We start from the raw sequence: 20,100 nt of genomic DNA on the forward strand, positions 1-20,100 counted from the left end.
TAATGTAATTTCATTCATAGCTGCAGAGTAGATGCTTTAGTAGATTCACAAAATCCTTGCATAACAGTAGTTCTTAAAAACAGACACCAAATCTTAAAATCGCCCCCATGTAATTTAATCCAAAAACCGTGCGTTTTCCTCCAAAGATGTGAGAAGATTCCTCCCCTTTACCAACCATGAAGTAGAATGATAGGGATATGGAGACACACCCCACAATAAGCTGTCACTGAGGCATGCAGAAGTGGCCATAACCATATATTCTTCTCCTTGAACTTGCACAAGAAACATTTTAACCGCAGTGACTGATCCCTTCTGAAATCAAAGTCTAACTATACTGATAATGACAAGCACAAAAAGATGAAAATTTGTAGGCTTTATGTAGCTTTTAATGTGGAGTGGTGGGAGGGTAATTATAAGGTGCATATAATACCCAAAGCCAAATACACCAGTGTGTGTTTTCACGGATGTACTGTTCATGAATCAAATGAAATACTTTGGTCTCCCACACCCTAACACACCCACTAACATTTTTTCGGCAAACATATACAGTGTCAAATTTAATCTTTGCTCACATGGTATGCTTTCACTCCTTTTTCTTTAAATATATATAATATATAATTTTCATAAATGGGAAGCCCAATGGAATTATTTGTTATGTTTGCTCTCTCAATAAACAATCTGGACAAGGTGGTTAAAGCAGCCCAAGATAAGAAACACAGTTCAAACCCACAATTTACAATGTACCTTTTGTGACATGCAGTGTTAAAAACAGTGTATAATAATGTGACCAGTATTACGGTGTGCCTGCAGTGTTCTCAAAATCATGTCAGTTCAAGCCAAGTTCCCAGAGATCAGTACTTCAAATATTGGAAGCAGCCAGTTATCTGTACTAATGCAGACAGAGTTGCTGCTCTCTCCAAAGGTTAAATAAGTTTCTTTGTTGTTCAGTACAGGGTTTGTGTAGAAGAAAATGGGCACTATGTACAGAGAAACTTTTTATCACATCACAAGGTGATTCTTCTTCCATCCATTCTGATCTCACGGTGTAGAATGGTAGTCAGTAGCTATGTTCCTCCTGTTGGATGACCGTGGCAATAACTACAAAGGAAAATAATATCTGCTTTTTCTGCAACTAAATCCAAGTTTTTTTGATAGCCAGGTTTACTGGAGATGGCTGAGATGCACACACACACCTTTATATTTTTTCAGCAAGTTACTGGCAGTAAGAGCAGTAAGACTTAGAGCAAAGGAAAAGTGACAGTACACACAAAAGCATGCAATACACCATCCCAGATTGATATATGCTGTTGATTTCTTTGTCCATCATGGAACCCCCTTTATCCTCTTGTGTTGGCCCAGGACCTGAACCTATCCCAACAACATTCTGGAAAAGGCAGCAACCACTCCTAGACAGGGTTTGAGTTCAGTGGGGGAGACACTCACCCATCCGTCCATCCATTTTCTAACCCGCTGAATCCGAATACAGGGTCACGGGGGTCTGCTGGAGCCAAGCCAAGCCAACACAGGGCACAAGGCAGGAACCAATCCTGGGCAGGGTGCCAACCCAACGCAGGACACACACAAACACACCCACACACCAGGGCCACATGCTTATTTATGCCAGTCAACTTAGAAGCTCCAGTTATCTCATCATTAGTATTTTGAGAGATACTGTGCACTACCCATACAAACAGTGAATGAACTGTGACTTGAACCCAGCACTCTGGGCCTATGAGGTGGCAGTGCTTAGCTCTGTACTGCCCAACTGTGTTCATGTAATCAAAAAACATTCCATATTTATCTAATGTCTGATGTGCCTTAGTTTCAGCATTGTGAGGCGTTAGAGCCTAAATTAATATTATCCAGCTGCAAAATATAAATTAGACTTAAAAGTACCCTGCTTTGGATAAGCAAGTTAAGAAGGTGGATAGATGGATTGATCGACGTATTGAATAAACAGAAGATGTTTGTGACTTTAAACTGGACCCTTTAGCCAGTAAACTAATGGATTGTACCTTATGTATTTTTTGTTCATAAGTGATGCAGCATTCAGCTTTGAAACATTGTAAAACAGAGCATAACAAAAGAATTACTGAAAATGTGAATGTCAAAGTTTTTAGTCCATTTTAATATGTCTCCAGGTTAAATACTCTGCTCAGATAGTAGCTCTGCAGAGGTTTTTGAAAATGGATTTTGGACATGGAGTTTGACATTTAGACTTGGGCAGGCCAGACAAACCATAAAAAATAGTTTGGTTTTTTTTTTGGAGTCACTGTCATTCTGCTTCAAATTTACATCATATCCTGAGTTGTGTCTCATAATTTGTTCCTTACTTACTATAAACTTATAGTATAACCTAGATATCACAATAACATGTTTAAAACTTTAAAAAAGTGAAAAATTACACAACAATAAAAGTTATTTCTTGTATGGCCCACAATCACACACGGAATGCCTCAATGAGCTTTGACAGCCCCCCAGCCTTGTCTCCCTAAGTAGACAAGAAAAAAAACCAAACCCTTGTAGGGAAAGAAATCTTGGAAAAGGCAATTCAAAGTGAAGACCTATGAAACAGGTGTCAAAAAATGGGGTCAACACAATACAAAAACAGAATACAAGTAATCCTCTTCACAGAGCTAGAATGCCAATCTGTCATTGCCACCTCAGAAATTCAATACAGTAGTATAAACTACAAGGTAAAATGCAAGAATAGATTATATCACTCACTAAATACAGAACAATGACATATGTGGATACAGATTTGTTCAAATACATCTAAAAAGGTAGAAAGCTGTTAACATAAATAAAAGTAACAATATCTGTCCATCAGCTAATTGTAGAATCACGGCCAGGTTGTAGAAAAGGAGTCTGACAAGCCTGGAGACCTTGGTTAACTAACCACTTGCCCTCTACTGGCCATTCTACAGCTGAGTCAATGCTGGGCCAGCCAGTCTGTTGGAAGGATCCCTGATTCCAGTGCTCCTTTATCTGAGATGACAATACCGAGAAGAGAATCAGAAATGGTGAGGGCTAGTAAAGGTTTATAAATATCTTGTATTATTTATATTTTAGTACTAATCACTAACAAATAATATCCAGTATGTACAGCTAATAAGCAGCTCTACTCAGGGTATGCTTACTTTTAGTTTTGAGTCTTCAGCCTGGGTTTAAAAGATGAGACCCAAGGGGCACCTCTAATAGTAGCAGCCAGACCATTCCACAGATTTGAGTCCCTGTTCCGTTAACAAAATTGAAATGAACAAACACTTTTTTTTGTCTGCTTATTGTAAGACAAAATAACCATGTTCCAATGTTTTTATAATATTAGAAAACTGTATGCATGGCCTTAGATGTTTTGGGAGTCGGGCTAGCTATTTTGCTGTTTTGAAAGATATGCCAGGTAGGTTGAATGGCAATGCTAAAGTGGCCCCTGATATATGTATATGTGTGTATGTTCACCCTGTGATGGACTGTTGTCCAGTCCAGAAATTGTTCCTGCCTTGCACCCAATGAGATTCCCTGGGCCCCTGCTCTGGGGGTTTAGAAAATATATGGATTGATTGAAAATTGATGCACTTTTTAATTTTTTATATCATCAAAGAAACATTTTTTTTATGTTTTGTCACAAGGTATGTGTGATGTGTAGCTGATTTTTGCTCAGACTGCTGCAGTGCTGTTTGTACAGATGACACATAATGCATTGACACAGGCACACATTCCACTTCGTGGTCATTTTGAGGATCTGTTTTGCCAACAGGAGTAGCTATTTGACACATATTCAGTATTTTACTCTATTACAAAATATACATGTTCAAGTAACCTCACTCAAGCAAAATTTGAAACATTAAACTAGTCCATAATGTATATTACATAATTTTTCTGTGTTTTAAGAATAGGTAAGGTGTAAGTGAGAGTTGCTTAGGCTGGTTTAATAACACATTTGTTGGTTACCAACCTACTTAGATTAGCTCTGGCACTGATGAAAAAATGCAACCCTTTAATGAAGATTTATTTTAGTAACATAGTGCATTAGTTGGACCCTCCCTTAAACTTTGCCTGTGATTTTGGTACAAGGTGTAAAGTTTAAATCTGGTTTAGGAGTGCTATGTTACTTTGTACAACACGGTACAGGTATAAATGGTGCTGCTGCACTATAGCATGGATGCTACACAACTTTTGACTTTCTTCTGGCATAGAGAACATTTCTGTGTAGAGCAGAAAGGGCTGGGGACTTCAAATGAAAGCAGTGAAACTGAGGTATTATTTCTAGGCCAGTCATCTGACTTCCAAGCTTGAACCGATTGAAGATGACAGATACTTACACTGATGCCACCCAATGCTTATATTGAATAGCTCTCTGAAATGCCACTTCTTATTTAGAGGAACAAGAGGTGCTTTAGCAAGTTCACAACTGAGCTGAATTTTACTGAGAATGCCATTGAAAGATAAGAAGAGGCATTGTTTTTCTGTAGAATCTGAAAATTACTGACATTGCATTGTTTTAATTTCCCAGTTTTTGTTAACTTATAAAAATAGTGCTGACTTTCATGTTCATTCCTGATCTGTAGGCCCCTTGTGATTGTTGTCTATAAGCATAGATCAGATTTTGCTTTGGCAACATGTGAGTGTGCCGTCTGCTGACGTAGGAAGAATATCTCATCCGCAGTAATCTTCTCAGTTTTTGATTGTTCGCTTTGAACAGCTAAAATAACAAAACCTGTTTGGGCTGTAAATCTTCTTGGGTTTATAATAGTGGCTCACAATGTGTTAAATATTTGGATATATAAAGTACCATAATTTGAAAACAAATGGAGCTTGGTAGTGGATTTTTTTTTTATATAATTGTACTTGAAAAGCAGTCGAATTGAGTTTCCCTTTTTAGAGTGCCCTTAAATGCAAATTGTTAAATGTTTTTTTTCCCCCAGTTGGGCTTTTAAAAGTAAGCAATTTATATAATGCTCATTTCAGGCCCACCCCTTTCGATGTTCTATGCTGACTCTTTAATAAACATTACATAAAATAAATTTATTATATTCCAGAAGAGCATGATTTCAATATTCAGGTCAGTAGATTATGAAGCATATGAGAAAACTAGATAAGCTCCAGCCTATTGTGTATTGGCGTGGACACATCCTGCTTGTGTCATGATTACGTGCAAGAAATTAGACTTAATTTATTAATGTACGTATAGAAACAAACATAAGAGTTCTGCTTCTATTTTTTGTGGTCTTTTGCACAAAACAAGCACTACACTGTGTATACATTGAATTTGCTGTACAAAACTGAACCCGGTGGCACACTTAAACTTTAGTACACCTGAGCAGTCTGTTAAGTCCTGATGTCCTTGCTGTGTGAAAATAAATAGCAAAGCATTCACTGATAAGTTCAGAGTGTGAATGTTGCTGTCCTAAATAAAGTATTCACAGCGCATCACTTTTTCCACATTTTATGTTACAGCCTTATTCCAAAATGGATTAAATTCATTTTTTCCCTCAGAATTCTGCACACAACACCCCATAATGACAACGTGAAAAAAGTTTACTTGAGATTTTTGCAAATTTACATAATTTACATAAATTTACATAAGTATTCACAGCCTTTGCCATGAAGCTCAAAATTGACCTCAGGTGCATCCCATTTTCCCTGATCATCCTTAAGATTTTTCTGCAGCTTAATTGGTGTCCACCTGTTGTGAATTCAGTTGATTGGACATGATTTGGAAAGGCACACACCTGTCTATATAAGCTCCCACAGTTGATAGATCATGTCAGAGCACAAACCAAGCATGAAGTCAAAGGAATTGTCTGTAGACCTCCAAGACAGGATTGTCTTGAGGCACAAATCTGGGGAAAGTTACAGAAAAATTTCTGCTGCTTTGAAGGTCCCAATGAGCACAGTGGCCTCCATCATCCGTACGTTGAAGAAGTTGGTAACCACCAGGACTCTTCCTAGAGCTGGCTGGCCATCTAAACTGAGCGATCGGTGGAGAAGGGCCTTAGTCAGGGAGGTGACCAAGAACCCGATGGTCACTCTGTCAGAGTTTCAGAGGTCCTCTGTGGAGTGAGGAGAACCTTCCAGAAGGACAACCATCTCTGCAGCAATCCACCAATCAGGCCTGTATGATAGAGTGGCCAGATGGAAGCCACTCCTTAGTAAAAGGCACATGGCAGCCCACCAGGAGTTTGCCAAAAGGGAACTGAAGGACTCTCAGACCATGAGAAACAAAATTCTCTGGTCTGATGAGACAAAGATTGAACTCTTTGGTGTGAATGTCAGGCGTCATGTTTGGAGGAAACCAGGCAATGCTCATCACCAGGCCAATACCATCCCTACAGTGAAGCATGGTGGTGGCAGCATCATGCTGTGGAGATGTTTTTCAGTGGCAGGAACTGAGAGACTAGTCAGGATAAAGGGAAAGAAGACTGCAGCAATGTACAGAGACATCCTGGATGAAAACCTGCTCCAGAGTGCTCTTGACCTCAGACTGGGGCGACGGTTCATCTTTCAGCAGGACAACGACCCTAAGCACACAGTCAAAGGAGTGGCTTCAGGACAACTCTGTGAATGTCCTTGAGTGGCCCAGCCAGAGCCCAGACTTGAATCCGATTGAACATCTCTGGATTGATCTTAAAATGGCTGATCTTAAAACCTGATGAAGCTTGAGAGGTGCTGCAAAGAGGAATGGGCGAAACTGGCCAAGGATAGGTGTGCCAAGCTTGTGGCATCATATTCAAAAAGACTTCAGGCTGTAATTGCTGCCAAAGGTGCATCGACAAAGTATTGAGCAAAGGCTGTGAATACTTACTGTATGTACATGTGATTTCTCAGTTTTTTATTTTTAATATATTTGCAAAAACCTCAAGTAAATTTTTTTCACATTGTCATTATAGGGTGTTGTGTGTAGAATTCTCAGGAAAAAAATGAATTTAATCCATTTTGGAATAAGGCTGTAACATAACAAAATGTGGAAAAAGTGATGCACTGTGAATACTTTCCGGATGCACTGTAAATTAAGATTCTGGGCTGTGTTAGCCAAAAGCCAATTTAGATTTTTGAACTCTTTGCCAAAATTTAAGAGAACATAACAAACAAACAAAATACAGTGGATTCAGCCAGACCCCTTTACTTTCTGAATTCATTGTTTTTGATTTTTAATAAATTTGCAAAACTTTTTGAGAACATGTCTTCACTTTGTCATTGTGGGTTATCGAGTGTAGATTGGGGGAGGGCAAAAATTACAAATGCACTCTTTTCAAATTAAATCTGTAACAAAATAAAGTGTGTGGAAAGAAAGCGAAGGGGTCTGAATCTGCTGTAGACCTAGCAAGTCTGTTAGAAACAAGTGGGTGTTTCAAGAATGTTGTGACTGTGAGTATTGCACAATTTATTCTTGCTTTGTCTTCATATATAGAAAGTCCTGGAAATTAGTGGTGGGGTCTGATTTATTAACATGAAGGGTCATGTTATCACCTTTCGTTGTTTATTGTAGTACGGATATTAGCTATTTTTCTATGTACTTCTTTGTAAAAGCTGAAAGTTGAAATGACAAGACATGAAATTAAATAATCAATTAATGCACTAAAGATTTCAACCAAGTAAAACCAATGAGAAACTTTTTTTTTATTATTTTCAGTGATGACCTGAATATAATTTTAGTACCTTCATATTTAAGCAAGAGGCTCAGAATCACATTGCAATCCTATGTTACTCGTTTGTATTATTTAAAAATATTCAAGACTGACAATAAAATGCCATAAAAGCAAATGACTAATCATTGATTTTTTTTCATTAAAACGTTTAGCTCTTTAGCTAATTGAGCACATTCTGAAAATGAAAGTATGAATATGATTAATGCTTCCATTATGAAATGTTTACATTTACTCTGAAATAAACTATTTTATCATAAGATTTCTAAAGGAACCTAATTGAAACATAGTTTTGTAATACCTAGGCATATTGCACAGAGATAAGCATAACAAATCATATTGAAGAATTAAAAAGTTATTTTACTACATATTGCTTGTAATGATGAAAACACTGAGGTGCAAACAATTAAAACCGCTGACTGAGTTCCGTTTGCATCTATCTGTGCACATTACAAGGTATCTAATTTTAGAAAATATTTACAACTAAATACGCTTTAAAAATATTGGAAACTATAGAATACCAACCAATTATGGACAGCAAAACAATTTCTTAACTTTATCAAAAAGTATCCATGACTGAGAGTTGTTACACAAGTAAGAACAAGTCATTTTGTTAAACGACATTAGGAACAAGAAATTGGTTGTGAATGAGTGTAGGATTGTGTGGCAAGCCAAGGATCTGCCCTGGGTTTCTACTGACTCAGGTGCCGCAGCGAGTGGCAGCCTTTCCAGCAGCTCCGTGTACGTGTGAATTTCCCCTTGGGATTAATAAAGTATCTGTCCATCTATCCACCCATCCATCCATGTTCTCAGTGTTTCCCCGATAAGATGTGGCTCACTACGAATCTAAATTTGAGGTTCAACAAGTGACTAGGTAGGTTACAATTAGAAAGCTTGGTTCTATTGTACTAAACTGTGAACTTGTATCCCAACTTAATTCAAACATGAAATAGAGAGATGCAAAAATTGTTCATTGCTTCAGGCTTTCTTATGAAAGTTTAGTCATAAGACTACAGTGTATGAAAATATAGAATTAACTGAAGAAAATAACTTTTCCTTAAATCACTTCTGTAATACAAATAATTTTTGGTTGTCTCACACTGTTGGATACTTTGTTAGTAATAAATTGCAGCTGAATATTGAGATGGGATGACTTCATCATGCAATGGAGGTTTCCTTACAACATGTTGATTTCCCAGCTCATACTCATGGTCATATGCTTGATTTGCTTTGTTCAAATGGCTTGAATAATGTCTCTCTCACGTTCACTCTGTGGTATTTCTTATCATAAGTTTATCGAATGTAACTTTAGCATTATTACCACTACTTCTGTTTAGAAAAAGTCTGTCTCTTATCATAACATTAGGTCTGTTAATTCCGATTTATTTGCTGCTTCCCTTCTGTCTTCGTATCTTTTTGGCCTGCATACTCTTCCATCTCCTGAAAACATGATTTCCCTTTATAGCAACTGCTAGATATCTTTGCTCCCTTAAGGACTAGGTGTGCTCCAGCCACCTGCTTCTGTCCCTGGTTCACCCATGAGCTCAGAGCTATGAAAGCCACTAGCTGGTGTCTTGAGCATCTTTATAAGAAAACAGGCTTCATAGTTCACTCACAGCTTTACACTGAGCACATACTTAATTATTGGGATGTCCTTAACACTGCTCGCTCCAACTATTATTTTTCCCTCATAAATGGTGCTAAGTCTAGGCCTAGAACTCTTTTTAGGACCGTTAATGAACTCCTCCAACCCCCTCCTCTAGCATGCCCCATTACAGCTGAACAGTGTCAGGCTTTCTTACATTTCTTTGATACCAAAATTGATCAAATCTATCACAGTTCCCCCTCAACACCTCAATCACTCATTCATTTCGATCTGCCATCTCCATCATCAGGACTCGCTTGTTTCTTGCCTGTTGACTGTCTCGCCATCTCTGAACTTTTTAATATATCTTAATTCCTCCTCCTGTCTGCTTCATCCTGCCCCCACTTCTCTGCTTAAGACATGCTCATCCATAATTAGTATTCCTTTTGCCTCATTCATAAATGCATGTTTCATTTCAGGTTCTGTCCCTACTGCCCTCAAAACTATTGCAGTTACCCCAGTCTTTAAAAAACCTGACCTGGATCCTTCTCTCTCCAGTTACAGGCCTATCTCCGATCTCCCTTTTTTTTGGTTAAGGTGATGGAACGCATGGTTGCCAATTCTTTTCTTCTAGACAATACACTCTATGAACTTTTTCAGCTCTTCTCTGTGTAGTAAATGATCTTCTCTGTTCTGCAGATTGCGGTTCACTTAATATTCTCCTCCTTCTTGACTTATGTGCAGCATTTGACACGGTTAATCATGAAATCCTCCTGTCATGTCTCTCCTCTGTAGGGATCTCTGTCTTAGCCATTCAATGGTTCACATCATATCTTTCTAATAGGCAAACAGTTTTTCACACTCAGCTGATATAAATCCTTCACCTCACCTGTTTCGCATGGTGTCCCTCAAGGTTCAGTCCTTGGGCCATTACTCTTTCTACTTGATATCCTTCCTTTGGGTCAGATTATTCGTAGACATGGCCTTAACTTCCACTGTTATGCAGATGATATACAGTTATATCTTAGTACAGACTCCTCTACAGAATTGCCTCCCAGCACACTCATGGACTGCATCACTGATCTTAAGCTATAGATGTTAAATAACTTTCTCAAAGTTAATGCCAATATAACTGAAGTGTTACTGGTAGGCCCAAACTTCCTACTTTCTAAGGCATCCAACTTCTCTGTTTCTGTTGATGGTACACTTGTCAAACCAGTTCCTGTTGTCAGAAATCGGTGTTTTGTTTGATTCATCACTTAACTTTGAGCTACACATTAGCTCTCTTTCCAAAATTTTATTATATCATCTCCGTAACATTGCCAGCCTCTGTCCATTTCTGTCCTTTAATGATGCTCAAACTCTGGTTCACTGTTTCATAATGTCTCATATTGATTACTGTAATTCCCTCTTCATCAGCCTCCCTGCAAAATCTATGTTGAAGCTATAGTACATTCAGAACTCCGCAGCCAGAGTCCTCACCTACACAAAGCGTTTTGCTGACATCTTCCCTGTTCTCTCACAACTCCACTGGTTACTGGTTCCATCAAGGATTAAATTCACGATTCTGCTTCTCACCTTCAAAGCCCTACATAACCTTGCTCCTCTCTACCTCACTTAGCGCCTAGCTCCTTACACTCCTTATCGCTCTCTCAGGTCCTCAAGCAGTAATCTCCTTACTGTCCCATGCACTAGACTCTCCACCCTGGGAGGCAGGTCCTTTAGTGTTATGGCACCTCTCTGGAACTCTCTTCCTCAGTCTGTCCGAGATTACTCATTTTTCTCCACCTTTAATCTCAACTCAACACTTTCCTCTTCTATGAACTTTTGTCTTCTGTATGATTTTTTTTTTTTTTTTTAACTCTGTGTGTAAAGCGACCTTGGGTTTGTAAAAGGTGCTTTATAAATGCAACTTATTATTATTATTATTGCTGACATGGTGCAATCTTCACTTGTCTCTGCTCAAGATAGATCGAAGTGTGTCATGGCTTTTTAACTGAATGATTTGTTTAATTATTCTTGTTTTCCACTAACAACAGGAACCAGAATGGGGTTGGTGGTTTACTTTTGGGTACTGTTTTCTCTAAAAGTAGTAATAGTTGATTATTGACCACATTAGATGTGAGAGACACATAGCAGATATGGAGGAAATTACTGTGATGCTAATTGATCTTTTTGCTGTTTTTTATATTATTGTGTATTTAATTTAGTTTAAAGAAAGTTAATATTGCCCACCACAAATCAAATCCAAACATTTTATAAACATGTTTTTTCTCAAGGAATTACTGATTTTAGTGTAGGCTTGTCACTTGTGTGATATCACCATGGCTTTTTTTAGACAGTCACTGGTTAGTAGAGCTTACATAAGATTTCACTGTTGGTTTCTGGAGACTTTGGAAAAACACTGATTGGAAATTAAACTTATTGTTGATCCTAGTGGAAAAAACAACATTAGGTAGCCAAGAGCAATGGGTGTGACAAGGACTGGGGCCTTGTAAATTTATTATTAGGTAGGCTTTCTCAGCAGTTATTGTAACTTCTGGCTCTATTTTCTGCTACATTTATTTTGTTTGGATGCATGTTCTGTATGCAATACATAATATGAATAGTTGCATTGTTAAACTGTAATATTGCAGCAATATTATAAGCAAAATGAACATGCTTACAGTATGTGAAGTAGTATTTACATTTATTTGGCTGATGCCTTTATCCAAGATGACTTAAAACATCTGAGATACAGTGTGTTGCAGTTCTTTTTTCCAATTGGAATGTAGGCAGGCGAAGTAACTTGCTCATGGTCACACTGTGTCAATAGGGGAATCTGAACCCACAATCTCTTGGTTTGAAGTCTAAATTCATTACCACTACACCACACTGCCTATAGCAATAGAACCACGTTTAAATTAAATTTTATATGTCATTGGCATACTATACTACACTACTAAAATAAATGGAGCACATGTCCAGCACAATCAAAAGCTATATAACTAAATACATCAAAGATCATTTCACTTTTATGACCCAGTACAGAAAAGAAATCAAATGACTAATCTAAATCAAGAATCGCAGGCAGCATTTGTGGTGCGCGTAAAGATTAATGCATGTACAGTGAACGATTCTGTAGCTGGCTTTGATGCACACCTGGCCATGCTTTTCTAAGGATGTCTAAGGCATTAAGTGATGACACAGTGGCATTTCAATAATAAAGCCCCTACACACCCACTAGATTATTTTAAAGATTAAGTAATGCTCCATTCTTTTTACCAAATGTCAGATTACTTTTTCTAATTCATAATGCATTATAACAAAGACTTTGACAGAGAGAGAAACATTTTAATAGCTAAGCAGATCCTACTTCTTACAAGAACTGACATAAAAGCAACTGTTAACTGGAAAAATTAAACAGTGAAATCATGCAAGATAAACTTTTCTTTGCAGCTCTGTGTTCTATGCTTATATTTTATTTGTGCCATGGTCTTCCAAAGCTAATAAAAACTTCACACAGAAAAACTGAAAACCAGTAATTTAGCGAACTACTGTAATAATATGTCCTATCCCCATTTGAATAAAAAGCATGAAAGACCTAATAAAATATCACAAGTTACTGGAAACTGTGGTGGCTTAAGTGTAAGTTGGTGCAATTAAAAGTAGCCCATACTTATAGTGTTAAAACTTCTCAGCATTTAAGCAACTGAGGCAAAAAAGCAATATAGTGATATAGACATGATTTCAAAAGACACTATTTTCTGATGAAAACCTAGCTGCATTTTTATTTTTAAAGTAGCCTGCATCACTCATTTAAGTAGAACGTTATAAGTGCTCACCTCCACATCAGAGTGTTGGAAGCATATATTTATGTTAATAAATTACGGAAGGCTTTTCTGGACAAGGGGTTACTAACCAGTGCAAATGTATTATCTTATTACAACCTGCACAAGATGACTATTAAAAAAAAAAAAAAAGTGTTTTTTTTAAGTCCCCTACCCCGCCACACACACCCAATGTTAGCTTGGTATATCACTATTGGCAAAGCATAGCAGATTTTTGGTAAATAAATCAATCACCGTAATGATACCAAGACTAATGTGCTAAGTTCTTTTTGGTTAAGATTCTTGCTGCCGTCTTTCTTAGGTAGTCTTGTTAGGTGTAAACTGCAGTCATCTAGTTGCATAAAAACAAAAATGTCGGTGTCTTGAAATAAAGAGACAAAGAATGAAGTCTTAGTAAAATGGTTAATATTTGATTTGAAGTTGAACTCTGAGCCCATAATAACACCTAGATTATTTACTTTATTTGTGGAGACGTGGTACATGAATACTGCTGTAAAGCGACATGCAATCCAGACTTTATATAATAAAGATATAGAGCAAAATGATATTGTTTAACACAGGGATGAGCAACATCAGTCCTGCGGAGTGAAGTGGCTACAAGTTTTTTTTTCCAACCCAGCTTCTTAATGAGAAGTCAATTATTGCTGTGGACTCACTTGTTACTCAAGCAACAATTTTATGCTTCATTTTAGTTGTTTCAGTTGTTACGATTTCCCGCTGTTAATTGCTTATTTTTAGTCTTAAAAAGCAACATTCACTGTTTTTAATTGCTCCTTATGAGCAAAAAGATGCAAATGACAAAGGAACCTGCAGTTCTTCATCTAACTTGTTTACATTTGCACCTGTGTGCATTCAAAATGAACCATCTGGTGTGATAAAATAGTCGGAAGGAAACAAGAGGGAAAAAAGTGACGGACCGAAAATGACTGCTCTGTTTAGGGCTTCGAATCATTTGGATGAAACAAATCTAAGATATAAGAATGACCTGACATTGCAGACTTAAAACACTTAATACGCTGTGAAATTAAATGTGATCTGTTACTTGAAAGGATTAGTTTCTAATTAAGCAGCTGGATCAAAACAAAAACCTGTAGCCTTCATGTCCCTCCAGGACCAAAGTTGCTGACATTTTAGACATCATCCTGTTTAGAGTCCACAGCTCATTGACACAATTCATAACCAGTAGTTTTTAAAGGCAGCCAACGAGTGCTTTGAGCAACATTTTTATGCTTTACCTTGCAATGAGCAGTTTAGTAAAATGAAAATTTTTATTGGCTAACAAAAGATCACAATATGCAAGCCATTCGAGGCGGCTCAGGCCCCTTCTTCAAGCAAGATCTTTGGGTTTGGCAGGGGTGCTGGAGCCATATATATATATATAAGGTGGTGGTGTTTGTTCAGCCTCTTCCATCATGTCATAATGCTATTTGAACACCAAGTTATTACTTTTGCAGTGTTAAAACAATCCTGATATTTGCAACACACCATACATATAAAACTTATAGTAATAATAGTCTTTTATTTTTGCATTCACCTCTTCTGTTGTCAAATATAAGTGAGCCATAACTGAACATGGATTTATTTCAGGATATTGTTTAGATTAATTGGTTTGAAAAAGCCCTGTTAAATTGAGTTTAGTGGTGTACATCATGTAAACTTTGTAACTTGTATTTTACCATTCAGCATATGACCATTCAATTCAAGTGAAGATTTCATTCTTTGTTTAGTAATATATTGTGATTTGTGTAGTAAACACAGTTGTCTGTGAGAAATTCACTAAATTTTCTTTTCTTCTCTTATATAAAATTAACATGTCAATACTTGCATTCCTACCAAGTGAAATGAACCAGGTTTACTTTTATTTATAGCTTTTTTTTCCACATTAGCAATCATCAGAAAGAAAGGGGAATGTTCGGGGAACGCAGTGGTCACTTTGAAGCTCTGAATACTTTTGCCCTTTCTCATTCTTTTCCTGTCTTGTTTCCCACTGTGTTCCTAACATTATTGTTCCTTTTAGACAGCTCGCCAACTGGATGCTCTAATTGAGCTTATTGGTGTTTTTAGAGCCTACTATATGCTTACTGTTGCAAAACCCTGCTGTTAAGTCATTTTCATATTTAAATCAATTCTCTGTCTTTTGCTTAATAGCTCAGGGGGTCAGCAGAAATATCTACATTTTTAAAGCTGTTTTTGTCCTTATTTAATGTGTGGAACAGTCATATAATCTTCTCTTGTCAGTCAAATGCCATTTTTTTGGAACGTTTGAAATAAATATCTAAAGCAGTTGCCTTTTCCTCGGACGTTATTTGGTTAGTCTTTTTTACGAGAGTATTTGCAGTCAAGAATGAGGATAGGACAGCACAGTGGTAGCACTGAGGCCTCACAGTAAGCAGACCAGGGTTTGTGTCCGAGGTCATGCCTGCTTTAGTTTACATGTTCTTCACGTGTCTGTGTGGGTTTCCTCTGGGTGATATGGTTACTTCTTACCATCCAAAGACATTCAGAATAAGTGAATTGGCCCTAGTGTGTGTTTGGTGTGTGGGGGACTGGTGCCATCTCCAAGGTTTTTTCCTTCCTTGCACCCTAAGTTAGGTGGGTTTGACTCCTGCACTCCCTGAAACCCTGGCTTGAACTAAGCGGGTTAGAAAATGACATTGCAGTGCATTTGCAGGAAGTCATTAGTATAAAATATAATTTACAGTACCACTGGCAATCCCACTTAATTCAATTTAGGGTCACAGGTGGCTGAAGCCTATCCTGGTAGCACTGTGTGCAATTGAGGAAACAGCCCAGAAAGAAAGCACCACTCCTTACATTGACAACTCAAACACACACACACACACGTGCACCAGTTTGAAATTGCCAGTTAAGCGAACCTGCATGTCTCCATATGTGTATGCATGGGTTTTAAACCCAGGATGTTGGATCGATGACGATAGAGTGCTACTCACTATACCAGAAGTAAATTAGTCAGCTTTGTATTGCAACATTAAAAGACACTGTGTCATAAATTTGAAAAGGCTGGTTTTGTCCCTTTATGGAGATTATTAATAGAATGTGTTTTTAAGGTATTTATTTGTGATATGAGACTGAATGTTGTCCCCATTTGAAGTAAATAAACTCAGCTCTGGTTTGATTAGATTCTACTTTGTTTAAACTGGTAGTTTTACATCATTAGATTTTAAAGACTAAATTCTAAAATATGAAACTTCCAAACTAAGTGGATTATTTAAAATTATTAAAAAATGCACGCACACGGAGTATTATTTTTTATTATTAGTTAGCATTTTATTCTTCTGTCAGTTGTGTGTGCGTGTGTGTGTGTGCTTTCTTTAAAGAGAATGAATGAGAGAAAATGCCATCGCCTTTTACACATTACTGACTCTGAATGCATTAAATATCTTTGCCTGTAGAAGGAGCATAGTTTGCTATTGGATTAGGACTTGGCAGCCACAAAGACTTGAAAATTCCCTGGTGAAATCCTACACCCATGACATCATGTGCCCCAGGACACGCCCCTAATTGTCAGGGCAAACTTTGGCAGCCTACTCCTCTGAGTCTGCAGAAAGCGTCACACACACACGAAGGAAGAAGCTACCTCACAAGGCTCCGTCAGAAAAGGTGCCCGGGACCTGTAATTGTCAATTCAACTTTTCATAGTACTCAACGGCCTTTATTTCCCAATTAGGTGGGATGGATTAAATAACCGCTGTAGAGATCCTCGCCTTCTTTGTTTCCACCTGAGGCAACTGCTCCGCTCATTAAAAATGTAGGATATACACAAACATGTATAAAGGAGTTTCATGTCAGGTTACACTCTTGGGAATGACTGCAGCTTTTTGACTTGGGTAGCTTAAAGTGATCTTGGAGAATCTTGGAGCAACTTGATTAATGCCATTTTTTGGATTTCTTCAGATATGGGTGAGTTTCTTGCTTTGTTTTGCTTCTCACCTGACTGGCTTACAACTTTGTTTTATACTTTTGCTTAATTTCCCTTTAGACTCTTCCTTATCAATCACATTTCTTTTGCTCTAATATCAATCCAAGAGATTTTTGGAGTTTTATTTTTTTCTTTGGTGATCTATTTTTGTGCATGTATGCTTTTGGGCTGGCCTTTAAAGCATAGTGAAATATAAAAAGGTAATGGTTAGCGACTGGAAAAAGTGTGTCTGATGAAAGTTTAAATCAGTATTTTGTTGCTTTGTCCATTTAAAAAGAATTTAATAGAAACATACAGTTCAGAATTAGAAGGGGAAAAAGGTCACCAACAAAGGCAGCTTTTTAAATTGTAATTTTTTTCTTTTTTTTTTTTTTTGATTTCTCTATTGTGATTTACAGTTTCTTTTTTATTATCACAATTGTTGTTCAGAATTGCTCAGTTAATGACACAGTAGTAAATTGTCCTAGTCTCATTTGTTCTTCCTCTCCCACTGCTTCTTTCTGCTGAGCCTGTCCCGTGTTTTTTTTTTTTAACATATCCTTGCTCATCTGATAAAAGGTGCGAAGCCCTGCTGAGCAAACTGGTATCAGACAATGCTACTGACGACCTCTGACTTACCATTTGTTATCTCTGAATGTAATGCAAGATATAGCTTTTGTACCTTGGTCTCTCCATGTCTTTTGTAGCTTTCAGGCTTCTTTTATTCTTGGTTATGCTTTGTTTTTATCCATTTACCCCCACCAGAAAAAATGTTTTGGCTCGGTTAACAACTTGAGCAAAGTTGTTCGAGGATTTATTCTTTTCCTTGTACTTAATTACATTAGAAATGTTTCTACATTAACCATGAATCACAGGCAGTGTCAGCTGCCTTTAATCTTACAAGTGATCTGTGAAATTAATCAATATCCAGATAGGTTAGAAGGTATAATAACTTTTAACAATATTGATCCAGTCCTCACTGTTGACATTCCAGGTCACACTTTAGTCTTTCCAAACCATAAAACCAGTTTGGAACCACATTTTACCATGCGTGTGTAGATTATCAGAATGTTTGCTGCTCTTTTGTCTTCGAACAGCCACTATAGAAGAGAGATGTTTAGACATTTTCTGGGCTGATAAAGTAAAAAGGACTGTTGAATCACTGTGGGGGGCAAAGTTAACGTGTTGCCTTTCTGCGGTGTTGTGTGAGTCATGAGTTTTAAAACTCTTATGAGATCAGATATGCTGTAAATCCTACAATATTGCATAGTTGTATGCATTATACCTGCATAATGTGTACAAATCTATTTTGTACTACACTAGAAAATCACTTTGCTGGTATACTATACAATATATTCATGAAGGGCACATTTTGTGACACAAGTAAGAACTCAAAAAGAATGTTTAAACACACACAAGCTCAATTTAGTAATTATTAAAATGAATGTGGTATAATTTAATGAATGTAAAAAGTTCCCATTTTAGTTTTATATTTAGTCACCAATAAAAGCACACAAACACTGTCTTTGTCTCTCTTTCACACACACACAGGTAAATTTGTTATTTCCTCCTGCAGGTGTCTGTAATGCCCTCTCTAGTTTCTCGCCTGAGCGAGTTTTGCACTACAGAGGGCGTTGATATCTTGGAATTTTAGCCTACGATTAACCCGTAACGTCTGGCCAAGTCTGGCATGACTTGGGGGTTTGGGGGTTTAGCTTCTGTACATTCTTTATGGTCTTAATGGATTTTGTTTTCCCATTCTTGTTCTCTAGGAATGTGAGACACTTTTTCCCCACTTCTTACTATGAAAAAGCCCCACATGGTGAATTCTGTGCTTGTTGACAAAAAGGCATAAATTCTTTGTTGTGTTCTCCTTGGCTCTGAGACTAGTTTGTTGTTGTTAATGAGTGAGACCGCTAACTAGAAAACACTAATAATTTGCCATTTGAACACCTATCACAGCCTTTGAATTAGATGTTTTAATTTTTAATTTTCCTGTAGTGTTAGTGACTTGAGGATGTGAGGTTAAAAGGTGTGACAAAATCTGTGAATGTTTTAAGTGGCATTGCACATGCTTGGGTAAACTCACAAAATCTTACTATTAATGATATGTTCTGGTCAATCTGTGTCTCAAAGTATAATTTGTTTTCAGCGCTTTTTTTTTTTTTTTTATAGCAACTGAGATGTTACGGGTTTAATTGAGGCGACATAAGGAAGCCAACTACGCGTGTAATTGTGCTCCCTGGCTGCCCCCTTTCACACATTTAACTCTGAGTTTTAAAAATGAACCTGATTTTATGGATTTCATTACAATTTCTAAAATACAAATTAATAAGGCATATAGTAGGATACCTTGTTTAATTTAACGGAGCTAACCCTCCCTTGCTTATATAGAGAGCTAAACATGTAAAAGATCTGATATAAAGTAATCACTCAAAAACAGTGAAATATCCAAAAGGTTAACGATGATTTAGCGCGTTCAGTTAACCAAGGACAGCATTTGTAAATGGTTTCCAGATTCTAAAGAGCATTTGAACAGTGAATATAGAGTTGATGCTGAGTCACTGAACCTTAAAGGACCTTAAACTACAAAGTTGCCTGTTCAATTCTTGCCTGACCGCACTGTATGCCTTAATCTGCCAGTGCTCCATCTGTGAGAATTAGTTGCAATGTATCCTGATTTTATAAGATGCCTTGAGAAAAGGCGTCATTCAAATATGCAGTAATAATAAAAGTTACTGAAAACACTTTTCTCTTGGTGTAATGTTAGTTGTGTTTAGATTCTTCTGTTTAAGCAAGATGTGCATATTGTATAGTGAGGTATAGTATTATTGATATCTCTGTCTGTTATTTACTAGAAAAAATAAATAATAAATTAGCAGTATCCCTCAAGGCAAAGCAAATAATTCACACCACAATTGTAGATCTGAACCAAGAACATCTGGACCCATTCTACTTAATGTTGGCCAAAATGGAACAAAAGTCTTCCACACATTTAATTGGATTGATTTCTGCTCCCATTTTTATATCAGCCTTCTGAGTGATTGACTTTGCCCTTCAGAGTGGATGAGTGTGTCCTTAAAACCAATTGAATGTCTTCTTGATGGAGGCACAGAGAGG

General features: G+C 37.2%; 1 protein-coding gene across 17 annotated transcripts in view; it reads left to right on the forward strand.

Annotated features, from left to right (window-relative positions):
• ptprfa (protein tyrosine phosphatase receptor type Fa) overlaps window positions 1-20,100 on the forward strand; it is a 596,272-nt gene that overhangs the window by 254,958 nt on the left and 321,214 nt on the right. For 16 of the 17 annotated variants that reach the window (XM_039734602.1, XM_039734608.1, XM_039734605.1 and 13 more), the window contains exon 1: window positions 16,629-16,982. The exons of the other annotated variant lie outside the window; for it this stretch is intronic. The gene's annotated coding sequence lies outside the window, so the exon portion shown is untranslated. Of the gene's footprint in view, window positions 1-16,628; window positions 16,983-20,100 lie in introns of those variants that run through there. 17 annotated transcript variants of the gene reach the window in all.

Source organism: Polypterus senegalus, chromosome 14, assembly GCF_016835505.1.
Source record: "Polypterus senegalus isolate Bchr_013 chromosome 14, ASM1683550v1, whole genome shotgun sequence".
Lineage (NCBI taxonomy): Eukaryota > Metazoa > Chordata > Cladistia > Polypteriformes > Polypteridae > Polypterus > Polypterus senegalus.